At 38.2% G+C, this 23,388-nt stretch overlaps 1 protein-coding gene across 1 annotated transcript in view; it reads left to right on the forward strand.

Moving 5' to 3' along the window:
* MAGI2 (membrane associated guanylate kinase, WW and PDZ domain containing 2) overlaps window positions 1–23,388 on the forward strand; it is a 986,849-nt gene that overhangs the window by 863,571 nt on the left and 99,890 nt on the right. The gene's annotated exons all lie outside the window — the stretch shown is intronic.

Here is a 23,388-nt window from a genome sequence, read left to right on the forward strand (position 1 = left end):
GGAGGAAGAAAAATATATCTGTTAGATGGTTTATTTTCAGGTTTTTATTACATTTTTGGTATTTTGTGTTCCTTAATAAAAAAGGACACAACAATCGGTGAGTTTTGCTGCAAGATTGTTAAATAAATATTGTAAGCAACATTTTAGTTATGAACATGAAAGAGCAACAACTTAACGTCTTATATATTTTTTTTTAACTAAATTAACTTTAAAGGGACAGTAAAGTCAAAATTAAAGTTTCATGATTCAGAGTCATTTTAAAGAACTTTCTGATTTACTTCTATAGGTACAAATTCCCAAATTCCAATATTGTAAATATTTGTCTAAATGACATAAGATATTATTTTTTAAATTTGGCCCTAAGCTGTCCCATTTTATAGATACAAATATTATAAAATTCAAACTATTCCGAAATCCAAAGCTTTTCTGGTCCCATGCAGTTTGGATAAAAGATTTTGTACCTCTATTAACAAATTTGCTTTGCCATCAATCACCAGCTATCTCCCAGTGATAAATTGCTGCTCCTGAGCCTACCTAGGTATGCTCTTTAACAAAGGATATATCAACAGAACAGAGCAAATTTGATGCAAGAACTGAACTGAAAAGTCTTTTGAAATTGAATGCTTTGGGGGATATTTATCAAAGCCTCAACTATGCTGCATTCGCCGGCACCAATACGCTCGCCTAAATTCGTCTAACATCGTGGCCGCTGACCTGAATATGATCTCCATATTTATAAAAAAAAGCCGCGCATCAAGTACGGGGCGATGAGCATTGGACTGTTGTTAACTAACAGTCATCGATCTCTCTGCTATTCGCCTTTTTACCAACTTTATTTATACCCTGTCACTAAACGCCGCCACTATACTAAAATATTTATCCCTAAACCGCCAGCCCCCCACATCGCCATAAACTAAATTAAGCTATTAACCCCTAAACCTAACAACCCACTAACTTTACATTAAAATGACTACATCCCTATATTAAAATAAATTTAAACTTACCTGTAGAATTAAAATAAACTATTTTAAACTATTAATTAACCTACCCTAACTATTATACTACAATTACATTAAACTAGCAATTATATTAAAAAAAAAACTAACTCTACTATTGAAAATGACTAAATTACCAAAAAAATAAACGCTAAGTTACAAAAAAAAACAAATTATTATAAGATAGGGATGTTGGAATTTTAATGTAAAGTTAGTTAGGTTGTTAGGTTTAGGGGTTAATAGCTTAATTTAGTTTATAGCGATGTGGGGAGCAGGCGGTTAAGTGGTTAATAGGCTTAGTTAATGGTAGTGATGTGGGAGGCCAGAGGTTTTAGGGGTTAATAACTTTATTTAGGTTGAGACGGGGGCCGGGAGCGGCGGGATAGGGGTTAATAACTTTATTTAGTTGAGGCAGGCAGGCATAATTTTATGTAGGTTGCGGCAATGTCGGGGGGGCAGATTAGGGGTGTTTAGACTCAGGGCTTATGTTAGGGTGTTAGGTGTAAATGTTACTGGTTTTCTACCATAGAAATAAATGAGCTTTCGCTGCTTTCAGACTCCCTTTGATTCCTATGGCATCTGCGGCCTCCAGGGTGGCGGTTTGAAAACCAGGTACGCTGGGCTGGAATAGCCGCGAGCGTACCAGTTAACTATTTAAAAACTTTGAAAAAGTGTCAAATAGTGCCGAATGTGTATTCGGAACATGTGTAATGACGTAAGCATCAATCTGTGTCGGATTGAGACTGGTGGATCGTATGTTATGTCACAGATTTCAACTTTTGCCGGTCTGTAAGGTTTGATAACTAGGTGGAATCAAGCTCGTCACAATTACGCTGCAGAATTCCAGTGTACCTGCAGTTGACGGCTTGATAAATATCCCCCTTTATCTGAATCACAAAAGAAAAATATTGACTTTACTGTCCCTTTAAGCTAAAACTTGCAATAAATACAAATTTAGGAACAACTCACACCTCTCTAGTTGTCAGTCTCTCCTTTTCCTAATACCGTTATAATTTACCAACAAACTGACAACTAGAGATGAGCATTCTGAGGTTTTGTGAACCTCTGAATGAGGAAGAAGGCGGCTTTTTGTGCCGCTCAGCTATTTTCGTTGTCAAATTCATTCTTGTGCAATAGCAACATGCTAAAATCTGTATTTGCACAGATTTTAACGTGTTGCTGTTGCACAAGAACGAATTTGGTAACAAAAATAGCCGAGCATCACAAAGGGCCACCTTCTTCCACCTTCAGAGGTTCATGAAACCTCCGAATGCTCATCTCTACTGACAAGCATGACAGTAAAGAACTAGTAGACTAATTTAACTATGATACAGTGTATAGGGTATAACTTTTATTCTCTCACACCCTGCACCTCACCAATACATATCCAAAGAGTATCGATTATATATGAGACCTTGATCAAAAAGCTAATAATAATAACCAACATACTTTAAGTGTCTCTGTTGATTCCTTAATTGTTGGTCCTTTTATTAATAACAAATCCTCAACAACAAAAAAACATCCTTCATATGATAAAAACACACCTTCTTAAAGGGACACTAAACCCACGTTTTCTTTCGTGATTCAGATAGAGCATGCAATTTTAAGCAACTTTCTAATTTACTCCTATTATCAATTTTTCTCCATTGTCTTGCTATCTTTATTTGAAAAAGAAGGCATCTAAGCTGTTTTTTTGGTTCAGTACCCTGGACAGCACTTGTTTATTGGTGGGTGAATGTATCCACCAATCAGCAAGAACAACCCAGGTTGTTCACCAGAAATGGGCCGGCATCTAAACTTACATTCTTGCATTTCAAATAAAGATATCAAGAGAATGAAGAACATTTGATAATAGGAGTAAATTAGAAAGTTGCTTAAAATTGCATGCTCTATCTGAATCACAAAAGAAAAAATTTTGGTTCAGTGTCCCTTTAATTATATATAAAATATCAGTGATTGTTATTGAATTTTTCAATTATAAACATTTAGTAAAAAAAAAAATACTGAATATTCTTCCATATAATATGCATGAAGGATGAGACAGAAAAGAGTAAGTGTATTTTTGTTGAACATTTTCAGCATTAAATACTGACAATACTTTAAAGGCCAATATACTAATACTGTAAAATAAAAATTGAAAAAGAGAAAAGAAATAGAAAAAAGTAATACTAGGGAAAGAGTTGCACATTAACCCTTTTTCAAAATCAAGTGAGACTGCTAACTCCCAGCAAACCTGATAGAAAAATTCAAGATGCTGTGCCAAATCAAGCGGGCCGTAGGACACCACACGTAGCCCTTAGGCTGATGTGTGAAATATTGCAGTAAAATATAAGCACTTGCGATATTTCATACTTCAGGCAGCCATATTGGCTTGGAAATGCTATTCTAAAATCAAGTAGGCTGTCACTACAAATGCTTGCCATCTGCTTGTTGGTAAGCACCATTGTAAACAATAGAGCAAATAGAACAAGACAGCAGTAGTGTGGGGTGGGGGTGGGGGTGGGAAGTACTTGTATATATATATGAATAATTAATTATTTATTTTTTACAATGAAAGATTTCATTGTTTTAAGTCTATGGCAATCATCTGCTAACTAAAGGGGCATGAGACACCCTCATCTGAGTAGTGTTGTGTGTGAACTATGCTTTCTTTAGTGGATAAGGGTCTATTTTAGAGATACTTACCCCATACAGTAAATACATTAGGTAGGTGACAGAAACTTCAAAACTTGTGTCTCATACATCTCTGTGCTATACGGGGGAATAGGCAGGGCCAAAACTACAGGAGGTGCATAAGTTGCAACTGGGCCCCTGAGGGTGGGGGCCCACCTTCAAAAAAAATTTAAAAAAATTAAATAAAAAAACGTTGACCTGCCACTGCCTGCACTGATATCATGTGAGTGTGACATGATGCTTCACTAGTGTCTCTGACCACAGGGGTTAGTCTTTCTGTTTTACCCATTGGTGTTTATGTATGTATGTATGTGGCTGTGTGTGTATTTATGCATGTATGTGTGTGTGTATGTATGTGACTGTGTGTGTATTTATGCATATGTGTGTGTGTGTGTGTGTATGTATGTGGCTGTGTGTGTATTTATGCATGTGTGTGTGTGTGTGTGTATGTGACTGTGTGTGTATTTATGCATGTATGTGTGTGTGTATGTATGTGACTGTGTGTGTATTTATGCATGTATGTGTGTGTGTATGTATGTGACTGTGTGTGTATTTATGCATGTATGTGTGTGTGTATGTATGTGACTGTGTGTGTATTTATGCATGTATGTGTGTGTGTATGTATGTGACTGTGTGTGTATTTATGCATGTATGTGTGTGTGTATGTATGTGACTGTGTGTGTATTTATGCATGTATGTGTGTGTGTGTATGTATGTGACTGTGTGTGTATTTATGCATGTGTGTGTGTGTGTATGTATGTGACTGTGTGTGTATTTATGCATGTATGTGTGTGTGTATGTATGTGACTGTGTGTGTATTTATGCATGTATGTGTATGTATGTGACTGTGTGTGTATTTATGCATGTATGTGTATGTGTGTGTATGTTTGTGGCTGTGTGTGTATTTATGCATGTGTGTGTGTATGTGACTGTGTGTGTATTTATGCATGTATGTGTATGTGTGTGTATGTTTGTGGAACCAGCAAATTACAGACCTTGTTACTACAGCATGGGGGGGCAAGGGGTAAACAGTGTCACTATACAGTACCATTATATACAGTACGGGGGGCTGGACCATGTCACAGACTACTGTGGTCAATTTATAAAGTACTGGGGCGGTAGGGTCAGGCCAGCCATCTCACCGACAGATCACTAACTCACTATAAACAGTACTGGTGGGTTAAACAGTGTCACTATATACAGTAATAGGGGGTCAGACCATCTCACAGACTGTGGGCACAGGGTACCTCCTTTTGCAGACATGTAACCTGATTCACATTTTTTTTTCTGTGTTAAATGTAAAAAAAAAAAAATATGTATCAAATTCCCCCTTTTTTTGGGGGGGGGGTTCTTAGATTTTTGCACCTGGGCCCTGTGGTTTTTAGTTACACCTCTGGGAATAGGGGCTGTTAAAGTGTCCTCTCCCCTTCATCAGAATATGCATGGATGCTTAATTAGGCAAGGAGATCACCATTGATACAGGGATCAACTGAAAATTTTGTGTTGGACTAATTTCTAGTGGGACACTAATTTAAAATTAGAGGTCACATTTTCCTGTAGCACAAATAGGAAGGGAAGATATAAAAACCCTCCTCTCTCGCAGGTTATTACCATTTTTACAATTATTATTTGCATCTTACAGAGTCAGACCCCCCTTTTAATTAAAGAGGTTTAATGTCCCTATAATTGAGGGGTGTTTAAAGCCCCCAGCATCAACTTCAATAAGAGGGAAATCCCTGCGGCTTCCTTGTTCCCTGGGACATTATCATGCTGTATACGGTGACATCACATTTCCCTCTGCATCCATTGATGGGCAAAGGCACTGCAGTCTCCTATCCCAGCTGCAGTGCATGGGGTCCCCAGGATCTGCTTTGGTTGAAGAGCCCCCAAGGTGGATGACACTTTAGTAGTTATATACAATAAAAAAATATTCAAGGTGTAAAAATAAAAGTCCAGCATTTTATTAGAAAAAAATAAATAAAACTTGAGGAACAAAAAAATTAAAATAAGCCTAAAATAAGTTTGTCTATGTCTGCTGTAATCTAGGAGGTAATAGTCAAGAGGACAATACTGAGTACATTTGAATGATGTAGGAATCTGACATGTTGCTGAGAACCAAAATCATGTTATTTATTCTGTAAGATGTTCTTCATCAGTGACTCTTGCATGAAGAATAATAATACAATGTGTAATTGCATAATAAAACAAATACAGATAAACCATTGAATACACAACATCATCATTTTTAATATGTTTGAAGATAAAAAAATAAATCGGCAAATCATGATTGTTTGTTTATTTTTCTATCAGTTACAGAGTAGAACAAACAATAGTCAGATTGAATGACAGTTGAGTTTTATAAACTGTTAAGATGGAATAGACTACCCAGAAGCCGTATAGAAGAGAAATAATACAACCAGAGGCAAAAATGTCACATCATTAACTTCCCATCAAGCTGGAAATTGTATTTGTGCCACATCTGTATATGATGGTATCAATATTTATTTATTGAAGATCAGTGACGTGCAGTGACGTCAGAGGCTGGTGAGGCAGTGGCTAGGATACACCTTCATTCTTTAGATATCCTTTGTTGAAGAAATAGCAATGCACATGGGTGAGCCAATCACATGAGGTATCTATGTGCAGCCACCAATCAGCAGCTACTGAGCATATTTAGATATATTTTCAACAAAGGATATCAAAAGAATGAAGAAAATTAGATATTAGATGTAAATTTGAAAGTTATTTAAATTTGCATATGGGTTTCATGTCCCTTTAAATGGTGTCTTGGAAATCTGGTCAACTTAGTAAACATCTGATTTTAGTCTAAAAGGATTGTAACAGAAACTCTTGCCAGATAACACAATGCTTGCTCTGATTATGAGATCTAGAAATCCATGCCCATTAAAATATGTTTAAAACATACTTTTTACTTTAATGCTGCAAATTATGCTTATAGATTCTTTCATTATTCAATAAATATAAAAATGTCTTGATCCAGTGGCGGCTGGTGAAATTAAAAGATGGTGGGGTGCTTGACCCCACCCCTTTAAATAAAGCCACACCATCAGATGGCACTACCAATTCATTAATTAAATAAATAAAAGGTAGACAGAAACACAGAAAAGCACTCAGGGGGAAAGGGAGAGAGAGACGGGGGGAGAGAGACACAGAGGGTTAGAGAGAAAGAGAGAGAGAGACACAATCACACACAGAGGGTAAGAGAGAGAGAAAGAGAGAGAGACACATTCACACACAGAGGGTTAGAGAGAGAGAAAGAGAGAGGGAGACACAATCACACACAGAGGGTTAGAGAGAGAGAGAAAGAGAGACACAATCACACACAGAGGGTTAGAGAGAGAGAAAGAGAGAGAGACACAATCACACACAGAGGGTTAGAGAGAGAGAGAAATAAAGATAGAGTGAGAGACACAATCACACACAGAGGGTTAGAGAGAAAGAGAGACACAATCACATACAGAGGGTTAGAGAAAGAGAGACACAATCACATACAGAGGGTTAGAGAAAGAGAGACACAATCACACACAGAGGGTTAGAGAGAGAAAGAGACACAATCACACACAGAGGATTAGAGAGAGAGAGAGAGAGAGAGAGAGAGAGACACAATCATACACAGGGTTAGAGAGAGAGAGAAAGAGAGAGAGACACAATCTCACACAGAGGGTTAGAAAGAAAGAGAGCGACAATCATACACAGAGGGTGAGAGAGAGAGAGAGAGAGAGAGAGAGACACAATCACACACAGAGGGTTAGAGAGAGAAAGAGAGAGACACAATCACACACAGAGGGTTAGAGAGAGAGAGAGACACACAATCACAAACAGAGGGTTAGAGAGAGAGAGAAAGAGAGACACAATCACACACAGAGGCTTAGAGAGAGAGAGAGAGACACAATCACACACAGAGGGTTAGAGAGAGAGAGAAAGAGAGAGAGAGACAACCACACACAGAGGGTTAGAGAGAGAGAGAAAGAGAGAGAGACACACAATCACACACAGAGGGTTAGAGAGAGAGACACAATCACACACAGAGGGTTAGAGAGAGAGAAAGAGAGACACAATCATAAACAGAGGGTTAGAGAGAGAGAGAGAGAGAGAGAGACAATCACACACAGAGGGTGAGAGAGAAAGAGAGAGACACAATCACACACAGAGGGTTAGAGAGAGAAAGAGAGAGACACAATCACACACAGAGGGTTAGAGAGAGAGAAAGAGAGAGAGAGAGACACAATCACCCACAGAGGGTGAGAGAGAAAGAGAGAGACACAATCACACACAGAGGGTTAGAGAGAGAAAGAGAGAGAGAGACACACAATCATACACAGGTTAGAGAGAGAGAGAGAGAGAGAGAGAATCACACACAGAGGGTTAGAGAGACACATAAGGGATGAGAGTCAGAGGGGGAGGAAGAGAGACAGAGAGAGAAAGAGACCATGGGGGAGAACAACACATAAGGAGAGAGATGGATAGATAGAGTGAGAGACACACACACACACAAGGGGGGGGAGAGGGACCACTGCAATTTTAAGTAATAAAACAGCAGAGCTACAGAGAGTTCAGAAAATGAGTCTATAATTTACTGGGAAGTACATAGGCAAGCTGCTAAGTTAGTGGGTGTAAAGTTTGAGTAAACAAAATACAAAAACGACCCTGCTGTAAAAGAGTAAAAAAAACACTAAACCACATTCATTAAATTATCATTTTCACTAACAGAATCCCTTTCAGTGAAATCTTACTTTAATAAGATGTGGCTGAAACACTGCTCTCTGTGCCTCTCTTCCTCCTCTGTAAGGATTCAGGAAGTGACAGTGGCACATTCCACTGCACTTAGAGAGGAAGAACAGAACTCTCTTTTTCACTTTAGCAAAGCTAGCAGGTTCACAGGACAGCAACAAAATAAATGAAAGTTGGTTTTTTCCGTTTTTGTTTTGTTTTATATGATTTAACATCCAGCCCCAACCCTATGTTCCAATTACTAATGCCTCTCGCTGGATTGGTTCAGCCCAAATAGGACTGCCTCAAATAAGCAGTTAATGGGCCATGTAATGATCTTAACCACTTGCATCCAGTAGGAGGCGCAGCATGTTGTGTAATGGTGGGCAGACCTGCTTGTGCCTCTCCATTGCACAACATATAGCTGTGAGAAAAAAAAATGCTGGGGAAAAAAAATTACAATTTTCTTTTTTTTTTTTAAAGCCAATAAAAAAAAATATATTTTTGCCCATATGAGAGGTGAAGCACTGCCTCACCTGCCTCTAGTGACTGCACATCACTGTTGAAGATGCAACATAAACAAATGAGATATGAGTTCCTGTCATAGCTCTGCTATAGGAAATAAAAATAAAATAATCATATTATACTGTTCCAGTACACTTACATCACATTGTCAGTTCCTTTCATTTCACATTATGTGTAAAGACATTGCTTTAGTGCTGATACGTGTTTAAGTAGAAGAAATGAATTGTACATAAGCCAATAGCCCTTATGTGCATGGTACATGTTTATTTACCTTCCAGACACTTAGCAAATTAGTTTTCTTAATGCTTCGTCTTTGGTCTAAATTAAGTAGAATGGTTTGTGGTTCATGAGAGCTATGTATAGTTGAACTGACCACTTAGGAGCAATTAGTTTAGCATGATTAAGTGCTCATTAAAATCCAGAAACCCATCATGAGCTATACACTGCAATAATCAACCAGTCTCGGTTAAAGGGACATTGTACACTAGCTTTTTCTTTGCATAAATGTTTTGTAGGTGATCCATTTATATAGCCCATATAGGAGTGTTTGTGTAAAAATGTATAGTTTTGTTTAGTTTTCAATAACATTGTGCTGATTTTCAGAATCCTAACCAAGCCCAATAGTGTGTTACGTGCGGTTTCAGACTCCTGTTGCCTCCTGCTTATGTTATCGGTCATTTCATATACAGGCAGTGGGGGGGGGGGGGGGGGTTCTGCTCTTCTTGTTTTCCCAGCCTCTTTCACTTGGTGTCCCAGTTTACCTAATCAACAGTACTAAACTGGGAGCTACTAAGTAAGGCCTAGATTACGAGTTTTGCGTTAGAGGCTGTGAGGTGCTAACGAGCAGTTGTCCCTCACCGCTCACTTACCTGCAGCGCTGCTATTACGAGTTTTCAGAAACCCGTTGTTAAACAACAAGAAGTGAGCGTTAAGCAAAATTTTGCTCATTACCGCACTCCAATACCAGCGCTGCTTAAGTCAGCGGTGAGCTAGTCGTACATACTCGTGCACGATTTCCCCATAGGAATCAACGGGGAGAGCCGGCTGAGAAAAAGTGTAACACCTGCAAAAAAGCAGCGTAAAACTCACTAACGCAGCCCTATTGATTCCTATGGGGAAATAAAAGTCATGTTACACCTAACACCCTAACATAACCCCCGAGTCTAAACACCCCTAATCTTACACTTATTAACCCCTAATCTGCCAACCCCTCGACATCGCCTACACCTACATTATACTTATTAACCCCTAATCTGCCGATCCAGACAACGCCACCACCTACATTATATGTATTAACCCCTAATCTGCTGCCCCCAACATCGCCGACACCTACATACTATTTATTAACCCCTAATCTGCCGTCCCCAATATCGCCGCAACCTACCTACACTTATTAACCCTTAATCTGCCACCTCCAACGTCGCCACCACTATAACTAACATATTAACCCCTAAACCGCTGCACTCCCGCCTCGCAAACATTAGTTAAATATTATTAACCCCTAATCTGCCATCCCTAACATCAACGCCACCTACCTACATTTATTATCCCCTAATCTGCCGCCCCCACGTCGCTGCCACTATATTAAAGTTATTAACCCCTAAGTCTAACTCTAACCCTAGCCCTAGCACCCCCTAACTTAAATATAATTTAAATAAATCTAAATAAAATTACTATCATTAATTAAATTATTCCTATTTAAAACTAAATGCTTACCTGTGAAATAAACCCTAAAGCTAGATTACGAGTGTTGTGTTAGCCTTAAAAAGCAGCGTTAAGGGGTCCTAACGCTGCTTTTTAACGCCCGCTGGTATTATGAGTCAGGCAGGAGAGGGTTTACCGCTTACTTTTTGCATATAAAAGTCAGTAGTTAAGAGTTTTATGGGCTAACGCCGTAACATAAAGCTCTTAACTAAAGTGCTACAAAGGACACTTACACCTATAAACTACCTATTAACCCCCAAACCGAGCCCCCCCCACATCGCAAACACTATAATAAAATTATTTAACCCCTAATCTGCCGACCAGACATCGCTGCCACTTTAATAAATGTATTAACCCCTAAACCGCAGCAGTCCTGCATCGGAAACACTAGTTAAATTTTATTAATCTGCCGTCCCTAACCTCGCTGACACCTACCTACATTTATTAACCACTAATCTGCCGCCCCCAATGTCACCGCTACTATATTAAATGTATTAATCTCTAAATCTAACCCTAACCCCCCTAAATTAAATATAATTTAAATAAAACAAAATTAAATTACTACAATTAAATAAATTAATCCTATTTAAAACTAAATACTTACCTATAAAATAATCCCTAAGATAGCTACAATATAAATAATAATTACATTGTAGCCATCTTAGGGTTTATTTTTATTTTACAGGCAAGTTTGTATTTATTTTAACTAGGTACAATAGTTATTAAATAGTTATTAACTATTTAATAACTACCTAGCTAAAATAAGTACAAAAGTACCTGTAAAATAAACCCTAACCTAAGTTACAATTACACCTAACACTACACTATAATTAAACTAATTACCTAAACTACCTACAATTAATTACAATAAAATAAAATAAATTACGGGAAAACCCCCACTAAATTACAGAAAATAAAAAAAGAATTACAAGAATTTTAAACTAATTACACCTTATCTAATCCCCCTAATAAAACTACCTACAATTAATTACAATTAAATTAAATAAACTAAATTACGAAAAAAAACCACTAAATTACAGAAAATAAAAAAAGAATTTCAAGAATTTTAAACTAATTACACCTAATCTAATCCCCCTAATAAAATAAAATATACTAAATTACAAATAGCCCTTAAAAGGGCCTTTTGCGGGGCATTGCCCCATAGTAATCAGCTCTTTCATCTGTAAAAAAAATGCAATACCCCCCAACATTAAAACCCACCACCCACACACCCAACCCTACTCTAAAACCCACCCAATCCCCCCTTAAAAAACCTAACACTACCCACTTGAAGATCACCCTACCTTGAGACGTCTTCACCCAGCCGGGCACAAGTGGTCCTCCAGAGGGTCCGAAGTCTTCATCCTATCTGGCCAGAAGAGGACATCCAGACCGGCAGAAGGCTTCATCCAGACGGCTTCTATCTTCATCCTTCCGGAGCGGGTCCATCTTCAAGACATCCGACGCGGAGCATCCTCTTCATCCGACGGCCGACGACTGAATGACTGGTCCTTTAAGTGATGTCATCCAAGATGGCGTCCATTGAATTTCCGATTGGCTGATAGAATCCTATCAGCCAATCGGAATTAAGGTAGGAAAAATCCTATTGGTTGATGCAATCAGCCAATAGGATTGAAGTTCAATCCGATTGGCTGATCCAATCAGCCAATAGGATTGAGCTTGCATTCTATTGGCTGTTCCAATCAGCCAATAGAATGTGAGGTCAATCCTATTGGCTGATTGCATTTTCCTACCTTAATTCCGATTGGCTGATAGGATTCTATCAGCCAATCGGAATTGAAGGGACGCCATCTTGGATGACGTCACTTAAAGGAACCTTCATTCTTCAGTCGCCGTCGGATGGAAGAGGATGCTCTCGCGTCGGATGTCTTCAAGATGGACCCGCTCCGCTCCGGATGGAAGAAGATAGAAGATACCGCCTGGATGAAGTCTTCTGCCGGTCTGGATGTCTTCTTCTAGCCGGATCGGATGAAGACTTCTGCCCCTCTGGACGTCCACTTGTGCCCGGCTGGGTGAAGACGGCTCAAAGTAGGGTGATCTTCAAGGGGGTAGTGTTAGGTTTTTTTAAGGGGGGATTGGGTGGGATTTAGAGTAGGGTTGGGTGTGTGGGTGGTGGGTTTAATGTTGGGGGGTATTGTATTTTTTTTTACAGGTAAAAGAGCTGATTACTTTGGGGCAATGCCCCACAAAAAGCCCTTTTAAGGACTATTTGTAATTTATTAAAGGGTAGGGAATTTTATTATTTTGGGGGGCTTTTTTATTTTATTAGGGGGATTAGATTAGGTGTAATCTTTTTTATTTTCTGTAATTTAATGTTTGGTTTTTTTGTACTTTAGTTTATTTAATTTAATTGTAGTTAATTTTTGGTAATTTATGTAATTAATTTAATGATAGTGTAGTGTTAGGTGTAATTGTAATTTAGGTTAGGATTTATTTCACAGGTAAATGTGTACTTATTTTAACTAGGTAGTTAATAACTATTTAATAACTATTCTACCTAGTTAAAATAAAAACAAAGTTGCCTGTAAAATAAAAATAAATCCTAAAATAGCTACAATGTAACTATTAGTTATAGTGTAGCTATCTTAGGGTTTATTTTACAGGTAAGTATTTAGTTTTAAATAGGAATAATTTAATTAATTATAGTAAATTTATTTAGATGTATTTAAATTATATTTAAGTTAGGGGGGTATTAGGGTTAGACTTAGGTTTAGGGGTTAATAAATTTATTATAGTGTTGGCGGCGGCAGATTAGGGGTTAATACATTTAATATAGTTGCAGCGACGTTGGGGGGGCAGATTAGGGGTTAATAAATATAATGTAGAGTTCGGCGATGTTGGGGGCAGTAGATTAGGGGTTCATAGGGATAATGTAGGTGGTTGCGGTGTCCGGAGCGGCAGATTAGGGGTTAATAATATAATGTAGGTGGCGACGATGTCTGGGGCGGCAGATTAGGGGTTAATAAGTGTAATATTAGGGGTGTTTAGACTCGGGGTTCATGTTAGGGTGTTAGGTGTAGACATAACTTTTCTTTCCCCATAGGTAAAAATGGGGCTGCGTTAGGAGCTGAACGCTGCTTTTTTGCAGGTGTTAGTTTTTTTTTCAGCCAGCTCAGCCCCATTGTTTCCTATGGGGAAATCGTGCACAAGCATGTTTTGCCAGCTTACTGCTACCGTAAGCAACGCTGGTATTGAGGTGAGATGTGGAGCTAAATTTTGCTCAACGCCCACTTTTCTGAGGCTAACGCTGGCTTGAAGAAAACCTGTAATACCAGCGTTGTCTTAAGTGAGCGGTAAGAAAAAAGGCTCGTTAGCACCGCACAGCCTTACCAACAAAAACTCGTAATCTAGCCGAAAGTTATCAAAAAAATTGCATTTTCAACAAAGGATAACTATGATAACAAAAAATTGTTGAAAAAAAATGTGTTATTTGTGGTTTCATAAAACAAAATCTTCAACAAAGGATAACTATAATTTGTTATTTTGTGCTTGCATGAAACAAAATATTTAACAAAGGATAACTATGAAAAATAATAAAATTTTCAACAAAGGCTGACTATAATATAAAAAAAAAATTGTTGAATTAAAATGTGTTGTATGTGCTTACATAAAACAAAATTTTCAACAAAGGATATCGAAATCCCCCCAAAAAACAGTTTAATAAATATTTATAACAATCTTATGATTGTATTGCTCATAAAAATTCTCTTTAAAATTTACATAATATGACCTGTCATTTCTTTTGGTTTGATTGTACTATATTCAATCAAATATAAAAATTAAAAAAATATAAAAAATATAAAATATTGCAAATACAATCAGTCTCAAAGCGCTTGAGAATTCTCCTTTTGCAAAATGGAACCACCTGTATCAGTTGAATCGGAATAGTAACTGAATAACAATGGTTTTAATTAAAAAGTCCAGCACTTAGGATTTTATCCATTTTCATAGAAAGTTTAAAAGTGTCCCTTTAGTATTGTGGTACTTTTAATTCTTTAAAGGGACAGTAAAGTCACAAAAAGTCTCTCATGATTTAAATAGGGCATGCCATTTTAAACAACTTTCCAATTTACTTTTATTACCAATTTTGCTTTGTTCTCTTGGTATTCTTAGTTGAAAGCTAAATCTAGGAGGTTCATGTGCTAATTTCTTAGACCTTGAAGACTGCCTCTAATCGGAAAGCATTTTGATAGTTTTTCACCACTAGAGGGCGTTAGTTCATGTGTTTTATATAGATAACATTGAGCTCCGGCACGTGAAGCTCCTAAGAGCAAGCACTGATTGGCTAAAAATGCATGTCTGTCAAAAGAACTGAAATAAGGAGGCAGTTTGCAGAGGCATAGATACAAGGTAATCACAGAGGTAAAAAGTATATTATTATAAATGTGTTGGTTCTGCAAAATTGGGGAATGGGTAATGAAGGGATTATCTACCTTTTTAAACAACAAAAATTCTGGTGTTTACTGTCCCTTTAAGCTTAAGTCAAGTAGTAGGTGAGGTGTTCTAAAATACCTTTATAGGAGTGTACTTGGAATTCATGTTAAAATTTCATATAAGACTTTGTATACAGCTGATAGCTGTATGGTAGCACACAACGTCCGGACTCTTACACCTCTTGTTAAAGTGCCTACCTTTTGCTTGATGTTGCTCTTTAGTTATTTACTTCTTCCTGATAATATGAACAGAGCTTCAGCACGGGTGTCTGTGGAGTCTCGTAACGTATCCCTAATTGATAAAACGCCTCTCTTTAACTGGTCTGCAGATAATCTTGGGAGATGGAATCTGCCTCTGGGAGGAAAAGTCTTGAATTCAAATTTGTAACCCTGGGATATTATGTCCACAGTAAAGGGATCTGGGACAGCTCGTATCCAGATACGAGAGAACTGAGAAAGTCTGCCCCCCACCTGATCCGATCCCGGATCAGTGGCAAACCCTTCATGCTGATTTGGAATCAGCTGCGGGTTTCTTTGATTGTTTCCTCTTGTTCCAAGACTGATTGGGTTTCCCAGAAGACTTGGATTGTTCCTGCTTAGAAGAAGAAGGGGAAGGCTTTGCTCTGAAGTTACGAAAGGAACTAAAATTACTCTGACGTCCTTTAGGCCTATTCTTCTTATCTTGAGGTAGAAAAGACCCTTTTCCAACCGTAATATCAGAGATATTTCTGCCAAACCGGGGCGAAACAAGGTTTTGCCCTTGTAAGGAATCGCTAGAAGCTTGACTTTAGAGGGAACATCCGCGGACCAGGATTTCAACCACAACGCCCTGCGGGCTAGGACAGCGAAACTAGAAGTTTTAGCTCCTAGTCTAACAACCTGTAAAATGGCATCTGCAATAAAGGAATTGGCCAATTTACGAGCTTTAATCCTATCTTGAATTTCATCCAAGGAAGTCTCTACTTGAAGAGTGGCAATTCACACCGCAGGTTGCCATTGAAGACCTTGATGAACATAAATCTTTTTCAAATAAGCCTCCAGCTTCTTGTCTATTGGATCCTGAAAAGAGCAGCTATCCTCAATAGGAATAGTGGTTCTCTTAGCCAGAGTGGAAATTGCCCCTTCAACTTTGGGTACAGTATACCAAGGGTCTTTAAGGGAGTCCCCAACAGAAAACATTTTCTTAAAAAATGGGAGACGGCAAAAAAGACACCCCTGGTTTCTCCCATTCTTGTGAGATAATCTCCCTAGTACGGACTGGCACAGGAAAAATCTCCGAAGTGGAAGGTTCATCAAAAAAACTATTAAGTTTTCTAGATTTCTTAGGAGTGACAACGACAGGGGTATCTGAGTCATCTAAAGTAGCTAAAACCTCCTTTAACCATACACAAAGGTGTTGAAGCTTAAATCTGATGGCTACCACCTCAGTCTCAGAAGAAGGAATTATACTGTCTGAATCTAAGATTTCACCCTCAAAGTCCAGATGTATCTTCCTCATCAGACTTATGAGAAAGGGCAACTTGGGAAGCAGAACTGAGGACAGGCACCTTACTTTCTGAATTTCTAGATTTCCTCTTGCATTTTCCCTGTAATCTGGGAATGGCAGCTAATGCTGCAGATACCGCAGAAGATACCTGGGCAGCAATTTCAGCTTTTAAATAAACTCCACTAGGAGTTATAGAGGAACCGCAGGGCACTGCATGTGACGCCATTGAGGCTTGGGATGTAGCAGGAGAAAGCTGAGGTATTATTTTAAATTATTATTTAAAAGTGTACCTTTATTTTGCAAGGTTTTCTTGAAACATGAAGAACAAAATTGCATAGGAGCTGCAATTTGTTCATCTAAACATAATAAGCATGAATTCATGAGAGCAGGCTCTTGGTCCATATCAGACATGTTGTGAAACAGTAAATAAACTTGTACAGATAAATGTCAAAGATTTTAATATTAAATTAAAATAAGACAAATTAGGATTGATCCCCAGCTAAAATTATGTGAGAAAAGTTAAGAAAAAACATTTAATATACATCAAATAAACTTCTAAAATACCCCTCAGGCAACCTCACACCTCAATTACTGAGGTGCCTTACTGCTACAAATTAAGACAGCATCACCCAGAAATGGAGAAAAACAACTTTTTCCTCAGAAACGTTATGTAGTAAAGCCGGTCTTGTGACCGCAACTACCAAGCTCAAATTACTGCTGCGACACAGAGATGCACTACTTCCTGGTACACTGAGTACCAGAAATAATAGTTTTTTCAAACCTGACAGTTTAAAAAGTTGCATCGTTTTATTTAAAGCAAAGGGGAAATGAATAAGATGCTGAAATAGAAAATTCAGCTTTACTTTTAGTTTAAACTTGTATTGTTTTATCAAGTAAATATGTGTCAGAAAATAAAACCTAATAAAAACACTTTCCCCTTTCTTTTTAAATTTTTTTAAATGTTAGTCTCATACATGCTACAGTGCCTGCTTCATTCACCAGTGTAACCCATACAACAGGATTATCTATGTCCCAATAAAAAAGCAGTGTCTTTTAATTTATTAAGTGCATGGTCTCCCCAACTGGAAAAAAAGCACTTGCCTGCTCAACTGTCCAACATGTAGACAGTTACAAAGTATGAGAAGACACAGTTCCTCACAGAGACCTTTGAAAAAGAAAGAACAGAGTAGCCAACTCTGGCTTTCTAAACAAGGGCAGCAATTGTTAGGAAAACGCAGTAAGTATCTCTTTACAAGTTCCTAACTGCTTTAAAGCCACCACTACCCGACTGCAAGGAATGACGTGGAATACGACTATACCCCAAAACTTGCTTGTAGATTAAATCAACATTTTTCTTCCGACACCTAAACTTCATCTCCTCCATGCACCGAAGGCAAAGAAAATGACTGGGTGTTGTGGGTAAGGGAATGATACTTAGCAGTTTAACTGTGGTGCTCTTTGCCTCATCCTGCTGGCCAGGAGTGATATTCCCAACAGTAATTACTCAAGCCGTGGACTCACTATATCTTAGGAAAGAAATTTGTATTTTTAACACAAATTGTCATATCTGCTGTCCCTTTAAGAGGCAGATATCCTCTTTCTGGAAACTCTATATAAGGAGGGACTTAGACCTCAACCAATTGCTTGATAATTGCAAGTGTGTAGTATCTAACATTCACACAGTAACTCCGTAGATACTAAACTCCTAATTTTGAAGCCTTTGATTTCTATCCATATTTGGAACTTTTCCTTCCAACACCTTCACATTAAATGTTCTAAGGATCAAGAGCTCTTATAAAAAACCTGCTTATTCAAATCTCCATATCAAAAGGAGAACGCTGACTATAATCTCTCCACAACCTGTGTACTGCGGATCCGTTCCCAGCACGCTGACGTCAACCCCAGTCAGACACAGGACGCTGTAAGCACTAGACGCTGAACTCACTGAAAGCAAATTGTTACCAGCGTGTGCAGATTGAAGACATTGTTTCTCTGAGAAACAAAGTAACTATTCCGGACTTAAGAACTCAAGACCTCCTAAGTTAAAAGCGCAAGTATATCTATATCTAATTGTTACATTTTATGAACTGTTTGCCTATTTGCTGCTTTTACTAAACTGTCTGAGCACAAGCCTAACTGCCTAATCTAACACGCTCTCATAAGACCTGTATTAAACCAACTAATACCCCTCAAATTACTATACTACTGCATTTTGACAAGAGACTGTCAGCTTATTATTACTAGAAGAGGAAAGTCAAATCACACTAAATCATATATTCTCTAAATTCATTCATATACAAATTGATTATCCTTTGTTCTATGGTATCCTTGTAAATAACAATTGTTTACTTAGGACACCAATCGAATTACTATAAGGTATCAGACTCACATTACAATTGAGTTCTGCTTATATAGGATTATCTACATTAATAACTTAAGGCTATATATATTTAGGGATATTGCAGAATTATCAAGCCTCAAAAAAATAATTTAAATGGATCCAACCCAAATGGCAACTGAAATAAGCACTCTTAACCAGAAGGTGGAGTTGCTTGCACAGGGTTTTTAATGAATTACAAACTGAGAACAATACTCTCAAATGACTAATGAATGATTACTTTACTCCCAAAGCAACAGATCATCCCGAACCCCAAATCAACCCTCCTCAACCGTTTTCAGGGGTTTGTGCAAAATACTGTGAGTTTAAAAATTCATGCTTACTATTATATAGCATGAAACCCAAAACATACTGTACAGAGCGTATCAAGGTCTGTACAACTATATCGTATCTGACTGGGGAACCCAGAGCCTGGGCTGACAGGTTCTTTGAATCTGGAGATCCAATACTGGATTCATTGGATAATTTCTTTACAGCCATGTCCTCCCTTTATGAGGATACCAACAAACAAAGCACCGCTGAGCAAAACTTAAGGTCTCTGAAACAAGGCAAAAGAGCCGTGGAAGACTATATAGCTGAATTCCAGCTCTGGGCGACAGACTCACAATGGAAGCATTGATAAAGATTTGCATCTCAATGGACCGCCGTTACAGAGAAAGGAAGCTGGAGAGACAACACCCTGATTCCTACAGCAAGAAATATTATCCCACACATGTTGATAAACCCAGCACATCTGCTATAGCTATGGAAATTGGAACCCTCAAGGGTCCTTTATCTCAAGAAGAGAAATCACGATGACGCTTAGCGAATTTATGCATGTATTGTGCTAGTAAGGACCATACTGTATCCACATGTCCTTTGCTAAGCCGTCAAAAGAGGGGTAAGACTTACCCCATATCTATTAAACCCTCCCCCAAACCAAACACCCATCTAACTATATCTTATGTCTTTACAGTGGGACCAACACCTCTACCAGAGCGAGGCTATGATTGACTCCGGAGCTTTTGGAATGTTCATAGACCAGAAAATCGTTACTGTAAATAAAATACCTTGTGTGATGAAAGATAGTCCTGTCTATGTCAAAGTTATTGATGGTTCAAACTTTTTAAAAGGTCCCATTACACACCATACAATCCCTCTCCTTACAACAACACTAACAGGTCATAAAGAATACATTTCATACAATATCATTCCTGGATCCATACATCCTGTTATACTGGGCTACCCATGGCTACAAAAACACAACCCTAGAATTGATTGGTCACAGAATAATATCAGTCTAGATTCCCCATATTGCTTATCTACTTGTTTCCCTTACGTAGAAATCAATCATACTGAACCTGTCTTACCCCAAGAATACTCAGAATTTGCAGACGTATTTAATTTAAAAGATGCTGAGAATCTACCACCGCATAGGCCGTATGACTGCCATATTGATACAAAACCAGGTGCAGTCATTCCATTTGGTAGAATCTTCCCTTTATCCCAAAAAGAGTTACAATTTTTGAGAGAGTATTTAGATGAAAACTTACGTAAGGGCTTCATTTCACCTAGTACTTCATCAGCGGCAGCAGGCATATTCTTCGTCACTAATAAAGATGGCACACGTAGACCCATAATTGATTATAGAGCTCTCAACTCCATAACTATTAAGAACAGATACCCCCTTCCGCTCATCCCTGAGCTTCTTGAAAGGCTAAGTGATGCCAAGATATTCACCAAACTAGATCTTAAGGGTGCTTATAATCTTATAAGGATGAAGAGTGTGGATGAATGGAAAACGGCTTTTAGAACCCGATATGGGTTATTTCAATATAATGTCATGTCCTTCGGCCTTACAAATGCAACAGCCACATTCCAATATTTTATAAATGATATATTCAAAGACCTTATGGATGTGTGCGTAGTCATTTATTTAGATGACATTTTAATCTATTCTCAAAATGTATCAGATCACATTAAACATGTGAGATGGGTTCTTGCCAGGTTATGTAAACATCAACTCTATGCCAAGATGGAGAAGTGTTGTTTCCACGTAAATACTTTAACATTTCTGGGTTACATAATTGCACCCAATGGAATAAATATGGATCCTGAGAAAGTATCTGCCATACTAAATTGGACAAAACCCACATCTGTAAAATCTTTACAAAGATTTCTTGGGTTTGCAAACTTCTACAGAAGATTCATAAAAAATTTCTCCACAATTGTTAAACCTCTAACCAGATTAACTGGTAAACAAAGATTTCTTTGGAGTAATGAAGCTCAAGAGACATTCCATCTACTTAAAGAGAAATTCTCTTCAGCCCCAATATTACAGCTTCCACATCCTGACTATCAATATACCCTAGAAGTGGATGCTTCCAACACAGGAATTGGAGCCGTATTGTCTCAACAAAGCCTGACCAATCCAACACTTCATCCAATAGCGTTTTACTCCAGAACACTCGCACAAGCTGAACAAAACTACTCCGTGGGAGATAAAGAATTGCTTGCAATAAAATGTGCTCTGGAACATTGGAGGCATTTACTTGAGGGTACCCCTAAACCCTTCTATATATTCACAGACCACAAAAACCTGCAGTATCTAAAAAACAACAAGACTCTGTCATCCAGACAGGTCCGTTGGGCTTTGTTCATGGACAGGTTCGATTTTCTTATCACCTATAGACACGGATCAAAGAATGTAAAGGCAGATGCCCTCTCCCGATCACTTGAACCTATCATCGAAGAACAGGAGAAAAAACATCTCATCCCACCACATAAAATTGTCGCTTCAGCTACAACATTCTTATCAGAGATAACAATAGCTTTACAGTCTGACAAGGACATACCATCTTGTTGTGAAAAAGATCCTAAGACTGGAACATATTCCTATAAAGGAAAGACTTATATACCCCCATCTCTAAGGGAAGAACTCTTCAAACATTTCCATGACTCTCCGATAAGTGGACACCCTGGTATCATAAAAACTAAGGAGCTTCTCAACAGATCCTTTTGGTGGCCGCTTTTAAGCCAAGACGTAGACACCTATGTGAATAAATGTGACACTTGTGCCAGAAACAAAAAAGAACACCATAAACCATTTGGTCTTTTGTGTCCATTACCCATTCCTGAAGTCCCTTGGAGTATGATAGCCATGGACTTTATAGTAGATCTACCACCTTCTAATAATTACACAACCATCTTAGTTGTGATAGATCATCTCACCAAGTTATCTCACTTCATACCTCTAAAATCTTTACCAACAGCTATTACCACAGCAAAGGTATTTGTTTCACATATTGTTAAGCTTCATGGCTTACCAGATTCTATTGTGTCCGACCGTGGAACGCAATTCACGTCTAACTTCTGGAAGGAACTATGTAGAATCTTACAGATATCCTCTTATCTCTCTACTGCTTTCCACCCTCAATCCAATGGTTTGACGGAACGTACCAACTAAACTCTGGAGCAGTATCTCCGATGCTACATCTCACACCTCCAGGACGATTGGGTGGATTGGTTACCTCTCGCAGAATTTGCATACAATAACTCATTGAATTCATCCACCAAAATGTCCCCTTTCTATGCTACATATGGTTATCATCCGAAAACTCTACCTGGAAGAGATCTTGTAACAAATAATCCGTCAGTATCTGACTTCACTCAGAACATCAAAGTTTCACTACACCTCCTAAAAAAGCATCAAGAAGAAGCCAAGTCTACAGAGAAAAGATACTATGATCCGAAAAGATGTACACCACCAGTTTTTAAAATTGGGGATCATGTCCTACTCTCCACAAAGAATCTCAGATTAACTGTTCCATGTAAGAAATTGGCCAATCAATTCATTGGTCCATATCCTATCAAAATGATTATTAACTCAAACGCTATTGTACTAAAGCTCCCATCCGATCTCAGGATACATCCCTCCTTCCACGTCTCTCTCTTGAAGCTATACCGTGGTCATAAGAAGGACCAAACAAAGGACACAGACGCTACCTCCGTAGTAGAACCTGACCAGTTTGAATACGAAGTAGAAAAAATCCTTGACTCCCGTCGCAGATGGAAAAGAGTGGAATACTTAGTCCATTGGAAGGGGTGTGGATCTTCATGCTCCACAACTTCTCTCGGAATTTCATGCCAGATATCCTACCAAACCAGGTACGCTGTGTCGGAGGGAGGCGTCCTGACTGGGGGGATCTGTCATATCTGCTGTCCCTTTAAGAGGCAGATATCCTCTTTCTGGAAACTCTATATAAGGAGGGACTTAGACCTCAACCAATTGCTTGATAATTGCAAGTGTGTAGTATCTAACGTTCACACAGTAACTTCGTAGATACTAAACTCCTAATTTTGAAGCCTTTGATTTCTATCCATATTTGGAACTTTTCCTTCCAACACTTTCACATTAAATGTTCTAAGGATCAAGAGCTCTTA

The sequence above is a fragment of the Bombina bombina genome, chromosome 6, assembly GCF_027579735.1.
Source record: "Bombina bombina isolate aBomBom1 chromosome 6, aBomBom1.pri, whole genome shotgun sequence".
Taxonomy (NCBI): domain Eukaryota; kingdom Metazoa; phylum Chordata; class Amphibia; order Anura; family Bombinatoridae; genus Bombina; species Bombina bombina.